Source organism: Phyllobates terribilis, unplaced genomic scaffold (genome assembly GCF_046119375.1).
Source record: "Phyllobates terribilis strain yellow unplaced genomic scaffold, ASM4611937v1 Scaffold_12__6_contigs__length_324123572, whole genome shotgun sequence".
In the NCBI taxonomy this organism is placed as follows: Eukaryota; Metazoa; Chordata; class Amphibia; order Anura; family Dendrobatidae; genus Phyllobates; species Phyllobates terribilis.
Genome location: NW_027362772.1, coordinates 62,462,813 through 62,476,087, shown reverse-complemented (window position 1 = coordinate 62,476,087; position 13,275 = coordinate 62,462,813). Strand labels below are relative to the sequence as shown.

At 46.6% G+C, this 13,275-nt stretch overlaps 1 pseudogene; it reads left to right on the top strand.

Annotated features, from left to right (window-relative positions):
• The first annotated feature begins 459 nt into the window (after nt 1-459).
• LOC141171693 (fish-egg lectin-like) lies at nt 460-12,668 on the top strand (annotated as a pseudogene).
• The last annotated feature ends 607 nt before the right edge of the window (nt 12,669-13,275 follow it).

Here is a 13,275-nt window from a genome sequence, read left to right as displayed (position 1 = left end):
GAGTTTACAGCTCTGTGGCTCTAATAATCTAGACTAATAAGTATTGCAACATTTTGCCTAAATAGCTGTTTTTGTAGGACATGGGGCTGCTACTGATTGGCAATAGATATGCCCATAGGGTTAGGCAAGGGAATGCTAAGCAAGGGAAAAAGAGGAAAAAACAAATATAATGTCCATATACCCTCATATAGATCCTAAATCTTCTCCAATTCATACAAATACATTCTGCTAATTAGGCCACGGCCCCAGTATTTGGTCAGTATTCGGTCAGTATTTTTTTCTCAGGACTGGGAGGCAAAACCAGGAGGGGGTGATAAATGCAGAATTGGTGACTTGGTTCTATTATATCTTTTCTCTGATTGTTCCTCACCTGGTTTTGGCTCCCACTCCTGAGAAAAAATACTGACTGAATACTGACCGAATACTGATAGTGGGGCCGTGGCCTTAATCTTGCACTAAATGGTTCCCCGGAATCAAACCAATAGGAAAAGAATCAAACCAATAGGAAACTTCACCCTAAAGCAAAGTAAACTTTCAGAAGTTGGAGAAAGCGGTCAACGACCCTGATATGGCTGAGAAGATTCCAAAGAGTTGGGAAAATTAAAGACGAAAAGTAATTAAAGGGTTTTTTGGTTACAGAAGTCTCCTGTCTTCAGGTGCAGTTTATTTTCGGTGGCTCGTTCAGACCTCACTGATTGCCTGCAGTGCTGTTAACGTGGTGTCAGCGCTGCAGACAACAGTAGACGCTGGTGGAAACTCAATGCTGAACCTGCGGAGGGTGAGTAAGTTTTTTTTTAAAAAAGAAAATCCCTTTTGAAAAAGAAAAAAAACCCTTTAATGAATGGTGGATGGAGACATTTATAAACAGGGCAATAAATGACTTTAATCATCCACTTACCCCATCAAACCCCCACTGGATCACGGCCGGTCCAAAATGTAAACCCAGTCAACAGAACAAAGGCATGGCATGTGGGAATAGAAGCCGATCTGCAGTTCTGGGCCGTTTCTGGTAACAACTATTTGGTGGTGGTGGACCCCTACCAAGCCAATATTGATGTAGATGCCCCAACAATAACTTTAAGGCTAGGTACCATGAAATGTAATGGCTGCAATGTGGATATTGGTTTATTTGCGTGTTTTTGGAAAAACAAATGAAAAAAAAAGTTTAAAAAAGTAGCAACAAATTTTTTCCTGGAGCACAATGTCTGTAAAAGGCAGTCCGATATCATAAAGGAGCAATTTATCTGCTCATGTACATGAAGGTCACCAAGGATCGCTTTAGGGTACTGTACTCTAAGATCTGTTTTCAAGCACAACTAAGCTTTAATTCATACTCAGCACAGGGAAAATAGACAATGTCCGAAAATCAGGGCGTCTATTTACTTATGGGTTGTTTTTGCCTATTCATATACATTACAGACCAAAAGTTTGGACGCACCTTCTCATTTAAAGATTTTTCTGTATTTTCATGACTATGAAAATTGTACATTCACACTGAAGGCATCAAAACTATGAATTAACACATGTGGAATTATATACTTAACAAAAAAGTGAGAAACAACTGAAAATATGTCTTATATTCTAGGTTCTTCAAAGTAGCCACCTTTTGCTTTGATGACTGCTTTGCACACTCTTGGCATTCTCTTGATGAGCTTCAAGAGGTAACATGTGATAATTCATAGTTTTGATGCCTTCAGTGTGAATGTACAATTTTCAAAGTCATGAAAATACAGAAAAATCTTTAAATGAGAAGGTGTGTCCAAACTTTTGGTCTGTGCTGTATATATAGGGTCTTCTCTGCTGTATTTCTCTTTCTCTCTCTGCTCTCTCTATATATGGTCTTCTCTGCTGTGTCTCTCTTTCTCTTTCTGTTCTCTATATAGGGTCTTCTCTGCCGTGTCTCTTTCTCTCTCTATATAGGGTCTTCTCTGCTGTGTTTCTCTATCTCTCTCTGCTCTCTCTCTCTATATAGAGTCTTCTCTGCTGTGTCTCTCTTTATATAGGGTCTTTTCTGCTATGTCTCTCCTTCTCTCTCTGCTCTCTCTATATAGGGTCTTCTCTGCTGTGTCTCTCTGTCTCTCTCTGATCTCTATATAGGGTCTTCTCTGCTGTGTCTCTCTTTCGCTCTCTATATATAAGGTCTTCTCTGCTGTGTTTCTCTTTCTTTCTCTATATATAGGGTCTTCTCTGCTGTGTTTCTCTTTCTCTCTCTCCTCTCTCTATATATAGGGTCTTCTCTGATGTGTCTCTCTTTCTCTCTCTGATCTCTATATAGGGTCTTCTCTGTTGTGTCTCTCTTTCTCTCTCTATATATATAGGGTCTTCTCTGCTGTGTTTCTCTATCTCTCTCTGCTCTGTCTCTATATAGGGTCTTCTCTGCTGTGTTTCTCTTTCTCTTTCTCTCTCTCCTCTCTCTCTCTATATAGGGTCTTCTCTGATGTGTCTCTCTTTCTCTCTCTGATCTCTATATAAGGTCTTCTCTGCTGTGTTTCTCTTTCTCTCTCTGCTCTTTCTCTATATAGGGTCTTCTCTGCTGTGTCTCTCTTTCTCTCTCTGTTCTCTCTATATAGCGTCTTCTCTGCTGTGTTTCTCTTTCTCTCTCTGCTCTCTCTATATAGGGTATTCTCTGCTGTGTCTCTCTTTCTCTCTCTGCTCTCTCTCTCTATATAGGGTCTTCTATGCTGTGTCTCTCTTTTTCTCTCTGCTCTCTATATAGGGTCTTCTCTGCTGTGTTTCTCTTCCTCTCTCTGCTCCCTCTCTCTATATAGGGCCTTCTTTGCTGTATCTCTCTTTCTCTCTCACTATGTATAGGGTCTTCTCTGCTGTGTCTCTCTTTCTTTCTCTGCTCTCTATATAGCGTCTTCTCTGCTGTGTCTCTCTTTCTCTCTCTGCTCTCTCTATGTAGGGTCTTCTCTGCTGTGTCTCTCTTTCTCTCTCTGCTCTCTCTATATAGGGTCTTCTATGCTGTGTCTCTCTTTTTCTCTCTGCTCTCTCTCTAGGTATAGGGTATTTTCTGCTACGTCTCTCCTTTTCTCTATGCTCTCTCTATATAGTGTCTTCTCTGCTGTGTCTCTCTGCGCTCTCTTTCTATATACTGTGAGGCAGTGACTTGCATCATATACGAGGGACGTTATATATCCCCAGAATGTGTACAGAGACTTATTCCGCCGCCTTACAGCTTGGTGGAGAATGCAGGCAATGTGACTGAGGCATACCCCACTGGCAGCTGCATGACCACAATCCGGCCTGCCACCTTTCAGCCCCACCCCGTGGACAAAATGGAGGAGATGTTAAAGCAGCTGGTACTCACCCAGCAGCAGCAGCTGCAGTCTCAGCGTCAACTGCAGGAGCAGCACCAGAGTCTCCAACGGCAACAGCAGGAGCAGGAACAGAAGCACAATCAGCAGCTGCAGTCTCAGCAGCAGCAGGAGCGGGAACAACAGCACAATTAGCAGCAGCAGCTACTGTACCAGCAGCAGCAAAAAACAAACGAACTGTTGCTGCAACAGATTGCTGCCCTGCGGAAAATGGCCACAACACCGATTCCGGAACGACGAGAGGCCCGGGACAAGGTTCGCTCAGCGTTGAGGAAGATGGGACCGGAGGACGACATGGAAGCCTTCCTGACCATCTATAAACGCTAAGCAGAGCGAGAAAACCTACCAGCCAGCCAGCCAGTGGGAGGAAGTGGTGGCTCCATTTTTGGTTGGCGATGCCCAGAAGGCCTACTTTGACCTTAGTCGGGAGGACGCCCAGGACTACCAGAGGCTCAAAGGTGAGATCCTTGCCCGACTGTGGGTCAATACATACGTGAGGGCTCAGCGCGTATTCTCATGGGCCTTTTTGGAGACCCGACCCGCCCAGTCTCAGGCTTATGACCTTCTGCAGCTGGTAAGGAGGTGGCTCCAGCCTGAGACTTTGACTCCAGCCCAGATGATGGAGAGGGTGGTGGTCGGCCGGCTGATGAGGACTCTGCCGGACGCTATCCAACGTTGGGTGGGGAAAGGGGACCCCGGCACCCTCGACCAGGTGGTCAGCCTGATCGAGCAGTACTCGGCCACTCAGGACTTTATACGGGACTCTGCCCCCTCGCGGCTGTCACGCCCGACCCTGCCAGACCAGGAACCAGGAAAGGGGGTGCGTCCCTCTGCTGAGGACAGTCAGCACCATACCCGTGCTGAAGGGGAACCCCGGAGTGAGAGTGGCAGGAGGCCGGTTCCCTCCCAAAAGGTCACAAGATCTAAGAGTACCTCCACCATTAGGTGCTGGCGGTGTCAGGGGCCGGAACAAGTATTTGCTAACTGCCCCCTGACTACAGAGCCCATGGACTGCGGGTATAACCGCCGGGTCTCAATGTACACCCAGACCATCTGCAATGCAAGTGCCGACTCCCTGGACAGTGAACTCCAACTGTGCCAGGTACTGGTTAATGGGTACCCAACGGAGGCCTTCTTAGACTCAGGGAGCCTAGTGACTTTGGTACATGAGTTGCTGGTGGCAGGAGACAACCCCAGAGGATGGACCGTCGGGGTTGTGTGTATCCATGCGGACCTTTGAGAATATCTAACCGCGGAGGTAATGTTGTTCACGCCATGTGGGGACACGAAACATGTGGTGGGGGTGGTAAAAACTCTTCCCTATGGGACTGTGTTGGGAAGAGACTCGCCCTTGTTCTGGAATCTGTGGCAAAACAAAAAACACTCTTCCCTGGTAAAATTTATTACGGGCGCTGTACCCGAAGAACCCGAGTCAGGAGTATCTGCCGCAGGAGTGTCCAACCTAGGGACAGAGTGTAATTCCGATAGGTTTCCCCTAGAGGTGCTGACAGGAGAGGTTGAGGAGACCCCATTGATCCCCGAGCTGGAGGTGTTCCGCTGCACGTTTGGGACAGCTCAGCTACAGGATCCTACCCTGACTCGGGCGGAAAATGGTGTTAGAGGTAAATGGTGTTGCTCAACAGCCCGGTGTAGATACTGTGATTCCACGCATGGTGGTCAACGGTGAGTTGCTCTCTTAGGTAGACAAAATCAAGGACGAGGTCGTGGAACAGTTAGTGGTACCTCAGTTGTACCGTCGGGTGGTTCTGGAGATGGCACACACACACCTGCTGGGTGGACTCTTAGGGGTTAAAAAGACGCAAGAGCGTATCTTGAAGCGGTTCTTTTGGCCGAGGATTTACGCAGAGGTTCAAAAGTACTGCGAATCCTGCCCCGAGTGTCAGCTGACCACACCCACCGCAAGCTTCCGTAGCTCATTGGTATCTCCGCCAATGATAGAGGTACCTTTTGAATGGATTGCAATAGACTTGGTAGGGCCCATTGTAAAATCTGTTCGTAGTCACCAACATATACTTGTGGTCATCGACTGTGCCACCCGAGACTATACCACTACGCCACACCTCGGTGAAACTGATTGCACGGGAGCTGTTTGCCATGTTCTGTCACCTTGGACTACCTGACGGATCAAGGGACCTCTTTTATGTGCAAAGTGACAAGAGAACTGTTCAAACTGCTAAAAATAAAACAATTGCGCACCTCAATGTACCATCCTCAAACCAACGGGCTAGTAGAACGGTTCAATAAAACCCTCAAGTCCATGTTAAAAAAGGTGATTTCTAAGGACGGAAGGGATTGGGACATGTTACTACCCTATTTGATGTCCGCTGTCCGTGAGGTACCCCAGGCTTCCACAGCATTCTCTCCCTTTGAGTTATTGTATGGCAGACACCCTAGGGGTCGGTTGGACATAGCCAAGGAGACGTGGGGACAAGAGCCGACTCCACATAGGAGTATAATTGAACACGTGGCTAGTATGCAGGATCGGATCACGGCGGTCATGCCCATCGTGAAAAAAACATCTGTTAGATGCCCAGGCAGCATGGAGGCGCACATATAATAAAAGAGCCACGGTCAGGTCTTTTAACACGGGCGATCGGGTGGTAGTATGTGTACCCTCAGAAAGGGGTGCGTCCGGGGGAGAGGTCAGGATAAGTGATGCTCTCACTAAACAACAGCGATGGGAGGCTCGCTCGCTGGTGCAGCTGAATACCGACGTGTTCTCAGAGCTACCGGGTAGGACTGCGGTTCTCCAACATGACATTGTCACCGAACCTGGGGTAAGGGTACGAATGAGACCGTACCGGTTACCCAAAGCCCGGAGGCAAGCCGGCATGGCTGAGGTAAAACAAATGCTCCAGTTAGGAGTCATCGAGGAATGCGTGAGTCACCAGGCCTTTTTTGTCACTGCAAAATTTCAGTCTCTCTGTAGAAGTTGCAGGCAAATGGGGATGCCCTTTCCCGGGTACCCTGTATGATGACAAATGTTCAACGACACAAATTTGAACAGAGGGGGGGATATGTGCAGCAGTGACTGGGATCGTATACGAGGGACGTTATATATCCCCAGAATGTGTACAGAGACCTATTAAATCCATTGGAGTGCACTGCAGTCACAAACTCACCTGCGGCTGCAATGCAGGAATGAAGGTGAGCGTTGACCTGGTCAGGCTATCTGGCTAAGGCAGATTAGTAAAACCCGGCGGGGCCTTCATTTCTTGGAGGAGGCTACAGGAGGCAGTGGAGCGGCCTCCTCCCTCCAATCCAGGTTTTCCAGTGGTTCTTGCCACAGGTCCTTTAAAAACCCTGCATTAAGGATTAGTGTTATTCAGTGTTGAGACCTGCTAGGAGCATAGCAGGAAAGCTCGGCGGACCTGTGATCAGCTGAACTGACGCCTGGGAAGGCTCTGCACCCGTTAGGCTCTGGGCGGCCCGGCGCCGCCATTGCCCCGGCAACCGTTGTTATGGACTTGTGTTAACCTGGCTGCGAACCGCAGGACTTTCTGTTTACCTGTAAGTTTTGCTGAATAAAAGCTGCTTATGTTGGACTTGCTTGAGTCACTGCCTCAGTTACTGCACTGTGTGAACACCGCCGCCTTACAATACACAGTATTAATTTACAGCTTATGCTCCAGGTTTGATGTTTTTTTAAATAGTTTTCATTCGGTATAATTTAACTTTGGCTTTATAAAGTTCAACAAAAACTTTAACATCCTTTAAAATCTTCTTCAAAATTTTTCATGTCTTGCATTGCATTTTTTAGCAAGTTTTATAAAGCATTTAATAAACTTAATAAATAACTAATTAACAAATACTCAAAATAAAATTCGTAAATACAAAAAGTGAAAGTGATAGACAGGGTAATGGCAAGTAAATTCACCTTCATAATAAAATTTATATCACTAAAGTAAAATAATAATAAAGGAGGTATATTCTGATACTCTACAAACAAAGAAAAAATATATACATTTTCCATGACTTGTATTGCAGCTTTTTTAAGGATTTTTTCTATATAACGCATAACGTATACACTTTGTATAAACGGTTATAATAATAAAAAAAAAACAGAACAAAAATCAAAACAGTAAATACAAATTAAAATAATATCAGATTAAAGGCAAAGTAATATAAAACACTACTGTAAAAAAAATTAGTTACTAAAATTAAGTAAAATTAAAGTAAAAAAAATATTCTAAATCACTTTTACGAAGAAGACAGAAAGGACTGATTCAAGGAGCAGATCGTTATCTACTTCCCTGTCCTTCTGATCATTAGTGAGATGGTTGCAGTGTAAGTAGGGGGGTCTTGTTCAAATAGGATGGAGTTTGCAGCTCCAGACATTCTCTGCCTCCATCTCTGGTCACCACGAGCTTTATCCTCAGCTTGATCCTGTTGTGTGCAAGAGCCTCTACTTTTGCTCTTCTTCTTCCTCTGCTCGATCTTATTCTTTTTTTCCATTACTGACCAATCTTGAGGTTTCTTTTGTTATACTTTTGTGTTTTTGGATTGTCTTTTTGCCCATTTACCCCTGTAATTGTTGGGATAATTTCATGCCAATTTTAAAACCTCTCTTAAGTCCTTCCATAGACGTTAGACTAATGTCGGGTGAACCTGTCGATATTGCCTTCTCTCCCCCAACATAAGCAAGTGACCACCATAAACATTACAATGTCGGCCAATCTTAGGCTGAGTTCACACGATGCGTATTTCATGCGTTTCCGCGGCGTTTTTGCAGTTGCGTAAACGCCGCGGAAACGCATGAAAAACGCATGGTAGAAGGGAAGCAATGTTCCCCAATGGAAATCCGCATGTGCTGTGCCCATGATGCGGATTTTTCCGCAGCGTAAACGCTGCGCTCAAAAATCCGCAGCATGTCAATTAATTTTGCAGAAACGCGGCGATTTCGCCACCATTGACTTGCATTAGAACGCGCCAATTCCGCAAGACTGCATCTGTACTTGCGCTATTGGCGCGTTCTAATGCGCGGATGGTACCCGGGTGTGGAGGAGAGGAGAGTCTCATCCACACCCAGGTACCATTAAAAAAGCTGTAAAACAAGAATAAAATAAAAAATAAATGTATTCTTACCTTCTGTCGGCCCGCGCAGCGCTCCTGCTTGGTTCCCGGCACTTGCAGTGAGTTGTAGGACCTGCGCTGACGTCAGAGTCATGTGACGGGTCACATGACGCTGACGTCGGCAGGTCTTTCAATTCAAAGTTGCCGGCAGCCGGGAACTTTGTAAAGCAGGACAGCGCGGGCCATCGGAGGTAAGTATATACACTCTCTCGGGTCAGACTATATAAATCCATGCTGTTTGCATGGATTTATATAGTGTGACCTAGTTGTCAAGCACTTTCCAAGTGATGCTAAAATCGCCTGGAAAGCGCTTGTCAATCTGCATGCGGAAACGCATGTGAATCTGCATGTGGATCCGCATGTATTCTGCAGGAAAAACGCATGCACAATCTGCATGCGTTTTTTCTGCCAGGGAGATGCAGAAATGATGCAGAAATTTTCTGCTTCATTTCTGCATCGTGTGCACATACCCTTAATGGGTATGGGGGCCTTTAGAGTACCATTACAGCCTTCTTGTCCCTGCCAGACACCGGCGTACTCCAAGGAGTATCTTATGCAAATCGTCTCTTCAGAGAGGAAGAGGACTAGAACTTTAGTGCCACCTGGTGGAAGTAGCAATCCTAAAAGTCAATATGACCCTTAAACGTGCCTTGCAACATGATTTACGATAAAGCTAGAAACTAGAATCTTAATTTGCAGATACTGTGTTTCAGGGTACTGCTCCTCGTCAGTGCAAAGTGTAAGGCTGTGTGCCCACAATGCATTTTTGGTGCGTATTTGCAGCGTGTAAACGCTCCATACCTTATCCCATGACTTCCTAGGACATTCTGCAAGTTCTGTGCACATGGTCCGTATTTTTTCTGCGCAGATTTTACTCGCACAAAAAATACGGACATGACCAATTCTTGTGCGTTTCTGCATGCGTATTTGCCTATACAATGCATTGGAAAAACGCATGGCAAATACGCATGTAAATACGCGTCAAATACGCATCAAAGCCGCAAGGAAAAAAACGCATGCGTTTTTCTGCCAAGGAAATGCAGAAATGCTCAGGAAAATTTCTGCTTCACTTCTGCATCGTGGGCACTAAGCCTAAGATCTGGTTTGGCTGGGTGAGAGGCGCCTGACAGGGATCCAAGGGGTAACGTTTCTCCTTGTGGAGAGTAACATGTCAAGCCTGACAAGCCAAGATGAGGAGATTTTTAAGCCTTGCAATGCTCCTCTGGGAAATTAAATATGCAAATTGTCTCTTCAGAGAGGAAGAGGACTTTAACTCTAGCGCCACCTGTTGGCAGTAGCAATCCTAAAAGTCAATGACGAAGAGTATTGTATGACAGCCCCAGCATTCAGCTCCACATTTCTGTTTCGTAGACTGGATCACCCGTGAGCCCACCAGAAGAAATTATTCAGTAGGGCGCAACTTCTATCTATACAGAACAGGAGTGCGTCATTTGTGTGATATATTTCTGATATTTTTGATTTTTTAGATTACGAATGTGTCCTGATACCCGGAAACCTGAACAGATCGATGCTGGTGCCAGACAAGTGTGGGGAGTTAATGATGCCGGACAGATATTCAACTTGGCATTTGGCAGCAAGTTCCCGGGTAGCTCATTCATGTGTCTGTCGGACCAGCTGGCGCCTGAGGGGTCAATAACGCTAGTACTGTCTTCAGATATCAGGACAATATGTGGAACCCCATGACACGTAAAAAAATCCCCAAAATGCCAACTTTTTTGATAAGGTTTGCTGTCAGCTCTAGTAAATGAATGGTGGTTAGCAATAGATGGGTAATTTTTCCCACATTTTGACCATACCCAACAGGTTGCTGGTCATATTGAGACATATGGTAAAGAGATCCTCAATGATTTCTTTATGGCAAATTGTTCTTATTTTTGGTTCACGCTAGAGATGAGCAAATCAGATTGAGGTAAATTGAATTCTTTGGAATATTTTGCTATTTTACTGAACTGTAGAGGGTCGGGAAAAGGGTTAAAAAAAAGAGATTGATATTCAATTTGACGCTCACCTGTCTCTTCGCCACAGTCCCCAACCTGGTCCTCCATCAAGCTCCAACTGTGGTTTTTGACTTCACCTCGAGGCGACCTTAGCTGTGTGCAGGGTCCTCCAGTATGGAGTAGTCCTCTGATATCTTGGTGTGTTTTTCACCTGACTAAACCTCGGGTAATGAATAATGTGACATTTGAGATCAATTCAACACCGGAAACACCGACACATAGTGAAGAGAACTTCATGCACTGAAGGACGACACCGGACAAAGCTTTTCAAAGGGACCGGAGGGGTCATTTGTGGTGAAATTGGTTCATTAAGCTTTGGGGGTAAGGAACATTGGATTTCCATCGACTATTGATGGGAATCAAATTTCCTTGCCAAATTCGAGCAAACTCTTGAAATCAAATCGTTTGTCTTCCACTTTTTTTGCACGAAGTGGCTCTTTCCCCATCAGCCGCAACTTGATTTCAATTGGCGTTGTGGTGCCCCTGAGGGTTCAGACGCCATAGAGGTACTGCACCTCACCCAGAGGTGTGGCATCTCCTTCTCTCAGGTAAGGATGGAGTACTGCTCCGGGACCCCAACACCCGCATTCAACACTACACTGCTCCAGGCCGGCTGGAAGGGCATTATGCACTTTTTCTGCTGCCCTGTCCCTGGCTGGAGTGGGGGGAACCAAAGAGAGGGGGAACCAGTAGTGGGTGTGGGTGGAGGATGTAGAACAGGGGAGCACTTAGAGAATAGATATATAAAGAGAAGCCATCTTAGTTAGAGTGCAGTGCAGTAAGTAAGTGGCAGCAGGAGGAGAGGAGGGGAGCAGAGTCTCTTCAGGAGCTCTGCTCCAAAGTGGGGCCTAGTGAGAGAGGCCCAGAAGAGGAGTGGGAGCAAGGGAGGAATGCTCCGGGAACAGAAGGGATCCCAGGGGGTACGGTGAGTGCAGGACGGCACCCGTACGCCCGAATCTGCCAAGAGTCAGAGGGATTAGGCCGCAGGAAGGGAACCGGTCCCTGGACCAGCTGTGTTACTCCAGGTCTCGGCTAGAAAACCAGAGGCTTCTGCACTTTCATGGTGCAGTTGCCACAACCTCACCCTAGACGCCGTGAAGGGCACCAAGTAGGTCCGGGAACTCTAGGTTGCCCAGAGGGATCCCAAAGCACCCGATCGGGACTGTGTGTGGGGGAGCGCAGGGCAGGAGGGAGAAGACCCAGCGCAGGAAGTCAGCCAAGGAGGGAACATAAAGAAGGGGGGACCCGTTAAGTGCTTCTAATCTACCTGAAGGAGTGCTGAACCCCTGCCTTGCAAACACAGTGCGACACGGGAGTCTGACACCTGGACAGTGTACCCGAGGAACCTAAAAAGAACTGTGAGTAAACTCGGATGACTGCACTCCACTGTCTCTGTCCGTTATTTCCACCACGCTACCGCGCCTCCACTACAATGCCCAGCATCACCATCTGCACCTACACTGCCCCGGGGAATCTGCCCCACCTCTGGGGAGCAGAAACATCCCAGCTGCCATCCCATCACCCCCAGAGATCTGCAGCTGCCATCCCATCACCCCCGGAGGTCTGCAGCAGCGCCGGTACTCATTACCGGGAACCACAGGTGGCGTCACGAGACAAACTGTTAACAAATCCCCTTTTAAAAGTGACCCCAGGGTACGGGCCCGGGAGCTGACTGCCGTGACATCCCACAGAAGCTCAAGGCCCGGGTACCGAGTTTCCCCCATATCCCCCTGGGCGAGTCAGCGTAAAAGAAAAAGTCATCAGAGACTTTTTTGGGGGCTACGAAAATTTTGTGGATAACCAATAATCTGTGCTTATGTAGTTCTTGGAGGGCTTTTTAACTCCCCATATTATGAATTACCCAACATATTATAACTCTTATCACTCCCCATTTATCTACGGGTTCCCTGAAGCAGGTGGATGCCGGTGGCAATCAGTACCTTAGTGGAGTGGACGCCCAGAGCAACATCTTTTGCTTGATGCAGAATTGCACCGTCTCAAGGTCTTCAAACGTGACGTTCTATCCTCTTGATGACTGTCTGAAATATTACAGCTGTGGACCATATGGCTGCTGGGGTGTCAACAGCTCCAACCAAGTCTTCTACCCTGAATTTGTGTCCCCAATTCATGCCAGGGTGTTAAATGGCACCTTCTGGAGGGCAGCCTGAACATGCTGGAGGTCAGCCCCGATAGCTCCTTCTTTAGTGTCAACTCAGCTGGTGCTATACACAAGAGGTAAGGAAAGGATCACATGCTAGATAATGGGACTATATCTTACTACTCCATGTCAGACTCATGGAAGCTAAGATCTGAGGAGCTGTTTAGTAGGAACGTATCACACAGTGCTTTCTTGTACGATGTGTTGAGTCCACCATACTTTTTGAAGAGATCACCTTCTCCCACTCCATGACATCCCTGTGCCATAATCAGGTCCATGACCTCAATGTCCCATTGTTGGCTCAGTGGTTAGCACTGTTGCTTTGCAGCGCTGGGGTCCTGAGTAGTGTTGAGCCACCCCCGTAGTGTTCGAGTTCGGTTCGGTTCGTCGAACACCCGTGTGTTCGCCGAACTGTTCGTCGAACTGTTCGTCGAACACCTTCGAACACCGTTAAAACCAATGGCAGGCAAACAAAAACACATAGAAACACATAGAAAACACCTTCAAAGGTGTCCAAAAGCTGACAAACTGCTCAGAAGACATAACTAACACATGGAAAAGTGACAAGTACATATAGTCATGCGAAAATAAAAGAGGTGGAGGAGTAAAAGGAGGGGGAGACACAGATATAGGCATGTCATGCCCTTCTAAAATCCAAAAAGTGAGAAGCCGACACGGCCAGTCCGCT